The following is a 16,113-nucleotide window of genomic DNA, read 5'->3' as shown; positions in this document are numbered from 1 at the left end:
TTGCCGTTTTATAATAATTAGACATTGAAATAAACTCACTAGATTTGTCATTACAATATGTAACGAGAGATGTTAAATAAACATACTTAGCCTACTTATTTACATGAGATTGAAAATTCAATATATATAAATGACAGATAACATTTTTAGATAATTTAAGTTTTAATTTTCTGGCTTTTTCCATATCATAATTTTTCTGCCGCTGACATAAATTATGGTTATCATGGGTAAAGAGGAACTCTTTGAATGAGAAGAAATCTGATTAAATGCCAAGTTTTTCCTGTATCTATTAATTTTAGCTAAATGCCATATGCTGATCTCAAGATTATAGTTAGGGATAAGCTAGACTTACATTTAGATCTGCAAGAAGCAAGGGTCCCATGATTGCCTCTTCTTCCCTTAAAAGGTAATATTCAGATCTTTCTACTGTGCAATCATGAAATATTTTACTTAGAAGTGAGGTGGTCTGAACTAAATACAAAAAATTCCTAAGATCAAATTTTCATGTAAGATTTGTCATAATACAGGTCAGATTGTGTAATTACTTTGACTACCTAAAACAGACACAAAGTCTAACAGAAAAAACAGCTCTGATATAAATACCATGTTCTCCAAATATGTGGAAATAAATTAATAACCACCATTCGTTAGTTTCAAGAATTTTAATTTATAAGCTCCAAATTTTTCCTATCTGATTTTTATTATAAATTTTTTAAAATAATAACTAATTATTAAAACAACATATTAATTAGTTTGTACTTCCATTGTTTAATTTATGAGTTACTCTGAAATCAATGAAATGGCTTGGATTAAGTATGCAGAGATGTAAAAAACAGTCTAAATTTGACATGTGCATATTGAAACTATTAAACTTTCCATTTGAAAATAATTACTTAATCCCATCATTCTTTATTACATCTTTCACATATTTCAACCATTATGGAGATAATTGAATATATTTAAATCAAGATGATTACTTCAAAAGGAAAACCATATGCAATTCAAAAAGCATACTTAATAAGACAACACAATCCATGCCAAAAATATTTGAATTTCCATAATTGAATTAGAATTTTAAGGAAGAAATAATAATGATTTGTATACTATCAGCCTTATCAGGCACAAATCAGGTACATGATGTGCTGTTGTTTTTCACTAAAAATGTAAACACACACACACACACATAAATAAAAAGTCAAAACCTTAATGAAGTGCATACAATAATATAATGTAATTATTCCTATAGGCCAGTGGTCGGCAAACTGCGGCTTCCGAGTCACATGCGGTTTGCCGCTCTGTTGACTAATGAGTTTGCCGACCACTGCTATAGGCTATATTTATCATGATTGTTATGTTTATATAATCTATTAAATATAATATTTTGAAAGCAACTAAATAGATTTTAATAATTAATAATTTTATTTGAATGCCTAAAGGTTAGCCTAATATTTTGAGTTTTTAAATTATTCCATAAAATATTTAATATGAAGACTTTGGGTTCATCTAATAATATATAATGAAAATAAATTATCCTAACATATTTAATATTAAAGTCACATATTAATTTTCTAATATGTACTTTCATTGATTTTTAGAGAGAGAGGAAAGGAGCGGGAGAGAGAGATAGAAACATCAATTAGAGAGAAATATCAACATCTATGGGCTGCCTCCTGCATATCCCTTACTGGGGGATCAAGCCTGCAACCCAGGCATGGGCCCTGACCTGGAATGGAACCAGCGACCTTTTGGTGCATGGGTCAACACTCAACCACTGAGCCACACCAGTCTATCAAATATTAGTTGTTTATGCTGCTGAATACATTTTTCAAAATATTGGCCACATAACTGACTATGGTGTGTGACACTGGTAGTGGACAATGCATGAGTACATAAATTATCTTCACAAAATACTATCAATTGTTTATAAACAGCAACATTAAATTATTAAATAAACATAAGTATTAGTGGCTTCATATTTATATACTAGAGGCCCGGTGCATGAAATTCGTGTACGGGGGGGGGGGGTATCCCTCAGCCCAGCCTGCACCCTCTCCAATCTGGGACCCCTCGAGGGATGTCCAACTGCCCATTTAGGCCCGATCTTCTCACAATCCAGGACTGCTGGCTCCCAACTGATCGCCTGCCTGCCTTCCTGATTGCCCCTAACTGCTTCTGCCTGCCAGACTGATCACCCCCTAACCACTCCCCTGCCAGCCTGATTGATGCCTAACCGCTCCCCTGCCAGCCTGTTTGCCCCTAACTGCCCTCCCCTGCAGGCCTGGTCACCCCTAACTGCCCTCCCCTGCAGGCCTGGTTGCCCCCAACTGCTCTCCCCTGCAAGCCTGGGTCTCCCTCAACTGCCCTTCCCTGCAGACCCAGTCACCCCCAACTTCCCTGCTCTGCCAGCTGGGTCACCCTTAACTGCCCTCCCCAGCAGGCTTGATCGCCTCCAACTGCCCTCCCTTGCAGGCCTGGTTCCTCCCAACTGCCCTCTCCTGCTGGCCATCTTGTGGTGGCCATCTTTTGTCCACATGGGGGCAGGATCTTTGACCACATGGGGGCAGCCATCTTGTGTGTTGGAGTGATGATCAATCTGCATATTACTCTTTTAGTAGATAGGATAGAGGCCTAGTGCTTGGGTGGGGGCCAGCTGGTTTGCCATGAAGTGTGTCCCAGATCAGGGTGGGGGTTCCCTTGGGGTGTGGGGCGGCCTGAGCGAGGAGCCTGTGGTGGTTTGCAGGCCGGCCATGCCCCCCAGTGACCCAAGTGGAGGCCCTGAGATCTGGGATTTATTTATCCTCTACAATTAAAACTTTGTAGCCTGGAGTGGAGCCAAGCCTTCTGCTCGCTCCATAGTGGCAGCCATTTCTGTTGGGATTTATTTATCTTCTATAATTGAAACTTTGTAGCCTTAAGCAGAGGCCAAAGCAGGCCAGTGCTACAGAAGCTTAGCTTCCTCCATTGCTGCGGGCAACCCTAGCCTCCTGCTCTCTCCAGCTCCATGGCTGCCACCATTTCTGTTGGGATTTATTTTTCTTCTATAATTGAAACTTTGTAGCATTGAGTGGAGGCCTGGGCCGGCAAGGGCAGGCGGAAAGCTTTGCTTCCTCCATTGCCAGGGAAACCCAAGCCTCCCTCCTGCTCTCTGTGGCTGCAGCCATCTTAGTTGGGTTTATTTGCATATTCCCTCCTGATTGGCTGGTGGGCGTGGCTGGTGGGTATAGCAGAGGTATGGTCAATTTGCATATTACTCTTTTATTATATAGGATTAATTTCACAATAAAATGATGTAATCCACACAAAGCAATTGCTCTTCTAATTAAAATCTATACCGTTTACTATATTGAATGCACAAGGTAACAACATAGAACAATACCTTTAAAACCTGATAATCAGTATATGTGAACATTTAAACAATAAAGCTTTTAAGGAAGCCATAAGAAAAATATCTTAGCAACCATGGAAAAAACAAATATTTCTTTAAAAGGACAGACAAAAACCTGAATCATACAAGTAACAAACCTAATAAAACAGAATGTGTTAAAATTAAGAATTTCTATTCATTAAAAGACACCATCAGGTGAGTAAGAAGAAAATCCACTGAATTATAAAACTATACAAAATAAATATCTGGGTGTGTGCCAGTAAATGTTTGACAACTAGTTCTCCAGAAGAAAGACTAAAGTCCTGGTTTTAGTGTTTGCCAATGTATGTAGTATAAATACGTCTACAATGGCAGATTTTCAAAGTACCAAGCAGCTCCTGACTTTCTTAATGCTTTAACAGTTGGCTCTTGTGACTCAGTTTGAGCCAAATCCAACATATCGCTGAGCATTTCAAAGAGGATTGAATACTATATACAACATTTTTAAATCTATATTAAACATGGGTAGGCAATGTAATAAAAAGAATATAGTAGAAAAATCAAAAGACATACACATAAAAATATCCACATGATAAATAATCATAAATATGACAAATAAGCTTAAACAGTGTTTAATACATTAGCCTTCAAGATATTCAAATTAAAATAGTCCAACACACACATCAGAATGGCTAAAATATAATGATGAAAAATTCCAAGTGTTAGTGAGTATATGAAGCAACTAAATTCTCACATCCAGCTGTCAAAAACTGATATAACCTCTCTGGTCAACTGTCAGTATCTATTAAAGCAGAACATGTTCTATACATCCAAAATATACACACATGCAATCTCTGAAAGACATATTCCAGATGTCCATATGACCACTATTCATAAGAGCTAAAGTCTGGAAGCTACCCAAATGTTTATAAATAGGGGAAATGATCATAATTTGGGATATTCACACAGCAGAATACCACACAACAAAAAGTGATTTTCCACTGCACATAATATTACAACTGTAATGTTGAATACGAGAAGTAAAGCAGTACCTACTGTATAATTTTATTCATAGAATGTAAAAAAAGGAGGCAAAGTAAACTACGCTTCTACAAGTCAGCATCATGTTTATACTCTGTGGGTACAATTAACTAGAAAAGAAAAGCAAGGGAGTGGGACTTCAAGGTACCTTAATGTTTTATCATTTTGCTTTTTAAGTTATGTGAGTGCAGGTTATGTGGGTATGTTCATTTTGTGATAATTCACTGAGACTGTGCACTTAAGATATGAGCAATATGTTCTATATATATTATGTTTACATAAGAAGATTAAGAATATCGAAGATAATAGTAAATTTTCTAAAACTTTTGTAACAGTTTACAAATTGAAATAATTTGTCAATAACTTTACTTAGGTATATTTGTGAAATATAAGCTAAACTGGGGTATAAACTTATTGGTCTATGCATATCCAGATAGTGTATTTCATAAAAATTTCTTTCATTATCAGCTAAGTCCTCTTAGTAGGGCAGAAGAATTCCCCTTTGCTTCTATATGGTACTTGTTTTTAATAATCATTTGTTGAGTATTTCTAATAAAATGTGGCCAAAAAGTACACTTGAGAGTTCCTAGAGGTGGTAGGTGCCTACAGACACCTATACAACTTCTTCAAGATACATGTCAATAATGCTGTAGGACCAAATCAACAGGAGTTTAAGTCAATTGTCTTTGTGCTTCCAAGGATATAATTTTCCCCCAAATATAAAATGAATTTTAAAAATGCCCAAACTATATGTATTATATTTCAATTATAATCTAAATCTTTATCGTGTTTATTTAAGGAACCGATAAACTCTAAAAATTGTTCCGATAGCCCAAATTTACATTTTTGCCAATGTTATTAAATGCATTTAACCACTGAAATGAACAAATATATAATGTCCAAAATACCACTTTAGAAGTCACTAGTTATTTCTTACTACTTCTATTTCCATAGCTACATACTTTACATTCAACTCTCTCAAGCTCTAACATCAAGCTTTCATAGAACAACCAATTTTTGATAAATCTTGACAAATGATAAAGTAAGTTTTACTTTCAATAACTCATTACCTTTGTTTATTGGCATCAAGTAGACCTCACTATAAAAATTTTAATATATAAAATTGTCGTTTATGTCTAAAGAACTATTTTCCAATGATATAAATCTTTACCTTTCTGAATGATGCCTTCAAATTCACTTGGTATCCTAGCAAAGACTATAACAAATGACTATATTACTATTATCTACCAAAGAACATAAACATTATGTTAGAAAATATCACATAGTGTCTTCTATATTTACGAAAATATATAGTAAAGTATCAAGTGGATCATACAAATTTCCTTTACTGTTACTTTTACTGAACACTATCAAGCATATAAAGGAAAAAAACTCCAAAATTTAGTATATGAATTATCATCTTACCATAAGTTCACAGGTTAGGAATTCACACAAAAATTCACCACCCTGAGACCTAGAAAAATACAACCGAACACATTCTCTATTAGTACTGGTATCGCATTTTAATTCAAACACCACAAAATGTTAAACAGTGATTCAATATTATGAAAAATTATAGTGCATGAGTAATTAGTAATTTAACACACAATTTTGACTATGATATTTGTAAAATAGCAGTACAATTATTCCGCTCACATCAACTATTGTGACTTAAGATTACTCTAACCTGAGATCTTTAATGCAGGGATGACAAACAAGCAGATAATTTTTATTGTCTCCTTTGCATCAAGATTACAATGAATGACAAAATGTATTTTGCATATATTATTTTAGAGGAGCTTCTCAGTACATTATGACAAATACACACACCCCCACATGCAACACATACACAAACATACACAAATGTGGTTATCATATGATAATCCTATTTTTATCTTTATCTAATCTGTTTTAATCATTGAGTAAGATATAACTCTCCATGAATATAAATATTCTGTCATAATTTTGAAGACTGCATTGTACCACATAGTTCAGTATACATCTTAAATTGTTTAAGATATTGAGTTTGACCATAACATGACAGGACATTGGTTTATATAATTGTGTGTAAATCAAGCTATTTGGTTATCATCACACATGATCATATTTAACAGTTAATGTGATTTTTTAAATCATTTTGATGCAGTGGTAACTTACTAATAAAAATACATTTAGTAAGCCATTAAATTGGCTTGTTTTTATGCAGATACTGCTCTAGATAAATAAAAGAAGCAAACTGAAGATTTAAATTCTACCCTTAATGAAGAAATCAGTAGTATTTATGAACCCTTTAGCAAACTCATGAATGACTGGTATGGAGGAAGGTGTTCCACTGTGTAACACATTGCAATATAAGTTAATAGAAAAGAGAAACTAATAGATTACATTTATTATATCAGTGCTTTAATGAATGATATTATTTGGGGTATATGTTTTTCTCAGACATCTATATATTAAATTGTTTCAACTGTTTTATACTATAAATGAAGAAACTGTTATATAACATAGTTTATCTAACAAAGGGATGATATTTAACACCGAAGAGTGATTATCATACGTGAAAATGATTCTGACACTAAAAAGAACCACTTGAGTGAAATAAAATTTTTTTATGAAATGTTAGAGGAAAACAAAATATCACTCTTTCTGAGGTTTAAATGTTCATATCAATATTTACTGTCTTTCTGCAAATTGAAGTGCAGGTGTAGAGTGAAATCTTTAATAAGGAATGCTCTGATTTTCTTGGTCAAAGTTACTGAGCTAATTGGTAGCAGAAAATTAACTGTACACTGAGTTTTTACTTCTCAATTCATTGTGCTTCACTCCAGTTATTGGCCATTACTCCACATCTATGTTCTCAAGTTAGTAGAAGTTGTTTACTAACATTAGCAGAGGTCTCTACTGCCCAGTCCTTCTACAAACCCCAATGCACATGAAGTAAGCTTGTAGACCTCCCAGTTCATATATATATATTTCAGAGAGGAAGGAAGAGGAAGATAGAAACATCAATGATGAGAGAGAATCATTGATCGGCTGCCTCCTGCACGCCCCACGATAGGGATTGAACCCACAACCTTGGCATATGCCCTGACTGGGAATAAAACCATGACCTTCTGGTTCATAGGTTGATGCTCAACAACTGAGCCACACCAGCCCGGCCATTCTTCTATTGCTTTCTGCCTTCGTTTCCCCTCAGAAGCAAGGAATAAGAAGATGGCTTCAGAAGATCCACTTCCTACTAACATTCATTAAAGACGAAGTCTTTCCCAAGAATTTAGTGTGATCTGAATACTTCAAAAACTCAAGTAATTATAGTGACCTGCCCCCCTACTCTCCGTTTTTATCAAGTGGCACATGAAGTTAAATTTGGGACAAATGATTAAAGGTTGAATGTTAGTAGCAACATGCAGTTCGACTCAGGTAAGAATATTGATTATTGGGATATATTTAAAGAGGAAAAGCTAATTTTAACATGATATTAATAACTATTTTAGGGGATAGATCTGTGGTATGTTATTAAACTGTCAATGACATTGTCGCTGGATTAGAGTTTTATCCTTGAGGCATTTCAGGAAATTTTATTTCATACAATAAGATTCTGGCTAAATGAATTTTATCAGATTTATACACTGAGTGGCCAGATTATTATGATCTCTGAACGCATAATAACCTGGCCACTCAGTGTACCGGTGCATGAATTCGTGCATGGGTAGGGTCCGGCCCGCCTGGCCAGGGGGAGGGGACATGGGCGGTTGGCCGGCCTGCCTGCTGGTCGAACTCCTGGTCGAGGGGACAATTTGCAATATTAGCCTTCTATTGTATAGAATATGGACTGATTGGCCAGATTATTATGCGTTCAGAGATCATAATAATCTGGCCACTCAGTGTATACTTTTCTCATCTGTACAACTTATCTTTGGTCAAATAACTATTTGGAAGGGACTTATGCTAAGCCAAGTAACCAAACCTCAGAAGAATGATTGTTAATTTGGAATTCTAATATCCTAAACCTACCATGTCAAAGAAAGAAGGTTTCAGAGTAATGTTTATATGAACTGTAAATTATTTGAAGAGTTGTACTTGAATTAGTATTCTTATAGATTGATTAATGCCATTAATGGATGGATTTATTGGATATGACTAGACATTGGAGGAATTCCTGGAATAACATTTCAGATGGTGATTTTTCTGACTGCAATCTTAATTTTTAAAATAAATCTACATGAATAGTAAATAAATGAAAAAACCTTCTGGTCTTATAATTCCAATATATTAGGATTAATTTTAGACAGTCACAGCACCAAAGTATCCAGTTTATTAAATGCTAAATTGAAAATGTACATTATTTATCAAACATGCCAATTTCTAGAATTTTCTGCCAATAAATATTAGAATACGTAGGATTTTGCAAATTATGTAAATTGTTATATGCACAATTTTGGTATAGGCCAGTGGTCGGCAAACTGCGGCTCGTGAGCCACATGCGGTTTGCAGCTCTGTTGACTAATGAGTTTGCCGACCACTGACCTAGACTCTCAATTCCAATAATTACAGGCTGTTGTTTTTCCTTGTGATTAAGCCCCTATCCCCAGAGGTCGGCAAACTCATTAGTCAACAGAGCGGCAAACCGCAGCTCACGGGCCGCATGTGGATTGCGAGCCGCAGTTTGCCGACCACTGATATAGGCTATTAGAAATGCTTCTTTTGGAAAACCAAATAGTCTTCTATCCATTTAGAAAAATAAAAATAATGTTTTTTAAACTGAAGTCTTCTTTTAAGACTGTCAAGCTTATTATCTCAGAATTGGAAGTCTTATAATTATAGACAATCTGTTTGGATAAAAAGTAGACTGTTTCAGTGAGACCTAGCATACTGTAAACTCTCAATACATAATGAACACTTAAATGTTCCAATATTAGGGAGTGATACTGGTTGTTCATTGCTGAATGCTGAATATACTGAATTGTACACTTAAATAGGATGTAAAAAAAAAAAAGGTGAAATTTATGGTATGTAACTCATCCTATATAAGAGAGGAATATGCTGATTACTTGTTATGCCCTGAGGCATAACGACCAACCACATAATGACCACCAGATCATGGATCTGCAGGAGGGTGGGGCAGTGAACTACAAGCAGGTGGCAGAGAGCTACAGGAGGGGGCAGGGCAGCAAGCTATGGGGGGGCAGGGGGAAGGGAGATGGGGGGAGCTACAGGAGGGCAGCAGTGACCTACTGGCACATGGATTCATGCACAGGGTTACTAGTATCCCAATAAAACTGCTATTTTAAAAAAGTGTGCTTTATATCACCCTTTTAGTTCAACTAGATTGCTTAAATCAATTGGATACATTTTAATGTGCTAGAAAATTCTGTAACATATTCTTTGGGTACTCAAATTTGTCTGAAGTCATTAATTTTCTACTATGAAATAACATGCTTTATATATTACTAGTGGCCTGGTGCACGAAATTCATGCATGGAGGGGGGATGTTCATCAGCCCGGTCTGCACCCTCTCCAATCTGGGACCCCTCGAAGGTTGTCCTACTTCTGGTTTACAGGGATTGGGCCTAAACCAGTAGTTGGACATCCCTCTTACAATCCGGGACTGCTGGCTCCAGCCACTCACCTGCCTGCCTGCCTGCCTGATTGCCCCTAACCACTCTGCCTGCTGGCCTTCTTGCCCCCAACTGTCCCCTGCCGCCAGCCTGCTCACCCCCAAATGTCCCGCCCCCGCCAGCCTGATCACCCCCAACTTCCTCGCCCGCTGTCCTGATCACCTCCAAGTGACCCCCACTGATGGCCTGCTCACCCCCAACTGGCCCCCCTGCTGGTCTGCTTACCCCCAATGGCCCCACCCCCCACCAGCCTGATCACCCACATCTGCCATCCCATCCTGGCCTGATCACCCCCCGGTGACCCAAGCTTCCAGCCCTCCATTTATTCTTTTCTTTTCTTTTTTTCTCAGCGCCTCCTTGAGTGGAGGCCAGGGCCGGCTGAAAGCAGGTATCTGGGATTTATTTATCTTCTATAATTGAAACTTTGTAGCCTTGAGTGGAGGCCAGGGCCGGCCAGAGTGGGCGGGAAGCTTGGCTTCCTCCATTGCTGGGGCAACCCAAAGCCTCCTGCTTGCTCCAGCTCCGTGGCCACAGCCATCATGGTTGGGTTAATTTGCATACTCACTCCTGATTGGCTGGTGAGCGTGGCTTGTAGGCATAGCAGAGGTACGGTCAATTTGCATGTTTCTCTTTTATTGGTGTAGATGGGAAATAAAGGTAACAAAAAATAACAATCATTGTCTTCCATAACCTAAAGTCTACTGAGAAAAGAGTTATTTGTAAATTAACACCAAGACAAACCATTAACCTCCTAGGACTTTTGTGAGGATTTCATTACATAATTGAAAATTATTTGGAAACTACTACATACCAAAATGCAGGATTTGAAAAAAGGTAGGCAATAAGCATAATAGGCTGAAATTTGTATTTTAGCGTTTTGGCAGTGGTGCCTTTAACATATTTGTAACAGAATATCTGTTTTGAAATTGTGCTTATGAAACCCTAAAATGTTAAACTCCTACATAAAGTTTTATCCTTAATAAAAAGGTATAAAATGAAAATAATTTTTACAACTATTTCTGGTGTTCAATAGATATAGAAACAACATTAAGCAATCAATTTTGTCTTAATTTAAAATGTATAGATCTGCCTGGTCAGTGTGGCTCAGTGTTTAAGCATCGACACAGGAAACAAGAGGTTACTGGTTAGATTCCTGGTTAGGGTACATGCCGGGGTTGTGGCCTCTATCCCTAGCAGGGGTCATGCAGGAGGCAGCCTATTGCTGATGTTTCTCTATCATCAATGTTTCTATCTCTCTATCCCTCTCCCTTCATCTCTCTCTAAAAATCAGTAAAAACGTATTTAAAATAAAATAAAATGTATGGATCCTGCCCAGCCAGAATGTCTCAGTGGGTGAAGTGCTGTCCTGTGCACTGAAAGTTTTATTCTTGGTCAGGGCACATACATGAGTTGCGGGTTCGATCCAAGTTGGGGCACATATGGAAGGTAAATCACCTTTCTCTCTCTCTCTCTCTCTCTCTCTCTCTCTCTCTCTCTCTCTCTCTCAGCATGTCCTTGGGTGAGGATTAAAAATACACCAATAAATAAAAGAAAATGTATAGATCATTTTGTTTTGTTTTTTTTTCATTCTTACACATCACTCTCCTGAAAAATGCCTCTCCAAGTTATTCAAAACATTGAAATTTTGTAAAAATGTTTCATACTGTGTTGATATGCTTGGCAATAAAAGTCTCCATCTATTAATGGGTATATTACAGAGATCTTCCAAACCCTTTTTTATAAATGACATTGTCATAATTTTCCTAAATTGACATTCCACTAATACATAAAGCTTAAAAAAATAATAATGCTAATGGTAAACGTGCCATGTTATATAATTACCTACATTTGAGAAAAAATTACAATTGTAAATTGTAATTTCAAGCATAATATAATGATCCTTTAGTTACTGGAGATAGTTATACTGGAAAGGCTATAAAAATGAGTGAAAGTTCACAGGATTGATTTAACCTCCATGTAAATTAATTGGTTACCATAGCAACATTCATTTTCATGTCACTTCAACTGTTGCAGGCGTACAGATAAGCTTTGGAGCTTCAATTCTGTGACTGCCATCATGACTGTTAGATCCTTATCCCTCCCTCATCTGAAAATATATAGCATATTTGGGCCTAGGTACTCTGCATGGTTGGCTACTTTAATGAGCCACTGGAAAATACCCTGTTTTCCTATTCTTTTCCTTTTACCACTTTTTTGCCAATTACCATCTCAGAGGCAAAAATAAGATATACAGCCGTACCTCTCAAACTAAATGCACATACAAATCATCTGGCGTACCTGCTAAGCTGTAGATTCTCACTGATAGTTCTGGACTTGTTAGAAATGTAGAATCTCAGCCCCTCATGCAGAAATATGAATCAGAATCTTCATTTTTAGCAATATTGACAAGGCTTGTAAAGCTAAGAAACAATTTAATTACTCCTGTGATGAGATAGTTATAGATCATGTATGTGAACTACCCCATGACTTCTCTGTCTCTGCTCACTCTCTCTTCCACTCTAACTGCCCCCCAAAACCTCATCTTGGTAACATTACATAAAATCCTGTCAAACTTCTTAATTCTGGAAAAGAAAGCTGATATACTAAAATTGTTGTTCGCTTTTTTTTTCTTTGCTGTGTTACCGCACAACGAGTGCTATATGTTGCTCATATTTCATCATTACTATTCTTTCTCAACAGTTACCTACCCGTTATAGTAGCCACTAATGTGAAATATTCCCAATCCAACACCATTCTATACCTGCCCCTCTCTCCTGTTATGACATAACTTTCCACACACTTTTAAGTGGTTAAAGTTATTCCTGTTAACAACTTCAATTTTCTATTCTCCATTTAAAAAATGCATATGTATCTCCATTCAAACCCAGGAACAAATTCAGGCAGTAGCAAACCTAGGATCAAATTTTAGCTGTATCACATCTGGCCAATTATTTAACTTTTTTGACACCTCAATAATGATTATAGACCAAAAGAATAATAATGATCACAAACACATGTAAAAATTATGTGTTATAGGATTTTTCAGACACTAGTCAATTTAAATTAATACTCCCAACAACCTTAAGTGGTAGGCACTTCTCTTATATCTACTTTATAGAATAAATTAACTGAGAAACAGAGCAATTAAATAATTTGCCCAAGGGCATAGATCTAGTCAGGAGAGGAACTTGCTAATGATAGAGTCTTAGACACTATTAGAAATTAAATGAAGTAATGTAGTTGAAGTGCCCACTGTGGTGACTGATTCCTGATAGCTGCCCCCCAAAAATTAGCTTGCTTCCTTCTAACCGAATATGAGTAATCACAGTGCCTCTCAAACTTCACAGAACATCAGAAATAACTGCGTTCGTCTCCTAGTGTTTTTGATAAAATAGGAGAAGAGTAGACTCCCCACATTTGCATTTCTGACAAGTTCTAGAGGCTGTTGACGCAGCCGAGCTGGACACCCCGCTTTGAGAACCACTGAGTTGGTGCTAACTCAACAGAAGACAGGTATCCAGTCCTGGACTCTCAAAGCCCAGAATCTAGTAAAGACTGTTTTAAGAACAAGTAAAGCTTTACACAAACAATAAAAACAGGACACACACAATTAGTAAGTTAGAAACATGACCATGTGAACTATTTACATTTTTAATAATCAAACATGGTTTACATTTATAAAACCAAACCCAAACGGAAATGAAAACTTGGTTGGCTAAATATATTATGTCAATCATTTATTATGGGGTATGTACAATGTTTCTACCACATTTACAAATTAGAGTCATATTTCTAGTACTCTTCTACAATCTATTCTGTGCAATATATCACAATCATTTTCTATATTCTGTTAGTACATGAGCTTCACAATTGTTAATATGTAACAAGTACTTAGAACAGTGCCTAATGCATAGAAGGGGCTCTGAAATGTTTGCATGTCTGTCACCATTTCTTTTGGTTAAGAGGAACTACAGAATCAAGATCTGAATGATTGGTATTACCGAAAGAACCTGGGAAAGAATGTACCAATTTCCACTCCCACCAGCCCTGTGTGCTTGTGCTGATTTCCCTTGCTCATAAACACTACCTCATAATTTTTCCAATAGTAACAATTACTGCTACATGTGTTCACCATATGTTGTTTTTCAAACTTGAACATCTCTAAAATCACAATGCATACCCAAAAGAATAATTTAGCTCTACTTTTCCTTTGGTAGAGCTCTACAAAATAATGATTTGTCTTACAATTCATGGCATTTTAGTTTCAAAAAAGAAAAATCCAGTGACACATAAATCCTAGTAATATATTTGTGAATACTAGTCATGATTATTTCAAAAGCTATCTAATGCTGTTAAACATTTTGAAATACCACTGTAACACTATGTGCTGAATGTTGTCATATATCGCTGATTAACTTCCTTATAATTTTCTTATAATCCTATATAATAAAGAGATAATATGGAAATTGACCATCACTCCAACACACAAATGGCAGCCCCCATGTGGTCAAAGATGGCCACCCCCATATGGACACAAGGTGGCCAGCAGGGGAGGGCAGTTGTGGGTGATCAGGCCAGCATGGGAGGGCGGTTAGGGGTGACCGGGCAGGCAGAGGAGGGCAGTTAGGGGTGACCAGGCTGGCAAGGGAGGGAAGTTAGGGGCAATCGGGCCAGCAGGGGAGCAGTTAGGCATCAATCAGGCTGGCAGGGAGTGGTTAGGGGGTGATCAGGCTGGTAGGCAGAAGCAGTTAGGGACAATCAGGCAGGCAGGCAGGTGAGCAGTTGGGAGCCAGCAGTCCTGGATTGTAAAAGGGATCCCAGATTGGAGAGGGTGCAGGCTGGGCTGAGGGACACCCTCCTCCCTCCGTACACAAATTTTGTGCACCGGGCCTCTAGTAATGTATAAAATCTTTAAGAGGATTTTACTAAATGTATATTGTGCTGTTTTTACTCTCAAATATCAATAATTAATCACATCCTAAATAAAACTTTGTTGCATGTTTTTTTTCACTATTGCATAATTTTCAACATGTTATATCTTTAAGAGCAAGTACTTAGTTGATTACCTACAAATAAAAAAGATGAAATTGCATGGATTGCTTCACCTGACCAATAAGCATCATAAAATGGTCAACTCTATTAGTAATAAATACATAAATATAATATTGGGTAAAAATTTTGTCACAAAACTGAACATATTTTATTTGAATGTAATATTAAAAATTATAATATTAAAATTACACTAGGACTCAGTTTCTTCAAAAGGAGATACAAAACGTCCATGCTTGATTACAAGGATTAACTGATATGATGTATGCAAAGCATGTAGAAATGTTCTGGCTCAGAGTGTTAATTAAATATCAACTATGACGATGATGGTGACGATTTACCTATTTAGAAAATAAATATATGCAACTACTCTAGGTTTTATTTCTGTTTTCATTTTTACTTCTATAGTTTACAGTTGGTGGATACATAGTAGTAGTGGTATAAGCCCGCTTCATAAACATACATATGGAAATATTAGTTTCCTTTTCTCTGTTGCAAAAGGGGCAAAGAATACAAATATGTATATGCACACATTCATGTACATTTAATATTATATTTATACTAGAGGCCCGGTGCATGAATTCATGCACAGGTGGGGTCTTTTGGGGTGGCCTGTGGGGATAGGGCCCCAGCTTGCATCCCCAGCCTCACAGACCTGCAGCCTTGCCTGGCACCCTGCCTTGGCCTGGCGCCACCCCCTCACCTGCTCTACCATCCCGCCTGCAAGATGACTGATCAGGCCCGGGCCCCCTGCCCAGCTCCCTCAGCGCCTGGGAGCCAGGCGGTGGCACCATCCCCTGTCGCCACCACTGGTAGTGATCTGTGGGCAATCAGTGGGGCAATCAGGCTCCCGCTCGGACCCGCCTTGGCCTGACACCACCTGCTCACCTGCTCCACCATCCCACTGCAGTCCCACTCTTGTTGGGGCCCATCGGGCCGGCAGCGCCTCCACTGCCGCCCGCTGCCAGTGCCCCATTGCCGACGCCTGCCATGTTCCACGCCTTCCCCTGGTGGTCAGCACATGTCATAGCGAGTGGTCGA

At 37.5% G+C, this 16,113-nt stretch overlaps 1 protein-coding gene across 28 annotated transcripts in view; it reads right to left on the bottom strand.

Annotated features, from left to right (window-relative positions):
* Positions 1 to 16,113, bottom strand: part of PTPRD (protein tyrosine phosphatase receptor type D) — a 2,215,209-nt gene that overhangs the window by 1,242,748 nt on the left and 956,348 nt on the right. For all 28 annotated transcript variants that reach the window (XM_080668837.1, XM_080668841.1, XM_080668865.1 and 25 more), the window contains one exon: positions 5,831 to 5,879. The gene's annotated coding sequence lies outside the window, so the exon portion shown is untranslated. The remainder of the gene's footprint in view (positions 1 to 5,830; positions 5,880 to 16,113) is intronic.

The sequence above is a fragment of the Plecotus auritus genome (genome assembly GCF_963455305.1).
Source record: "Plecotus auritus genome assembly, chromosome: 5".
NCBI lineage: Eukaryota > Metazoa > Chordata > Mammalia > Chiroptera > Vespertilionidae > Plecotus > Plecotus auritus.
The sequence above is the reverse complement of the archived record's forward strand: the minus strand, read 5'-3'. Positions and strand labels throughout refer to the sequence as shown.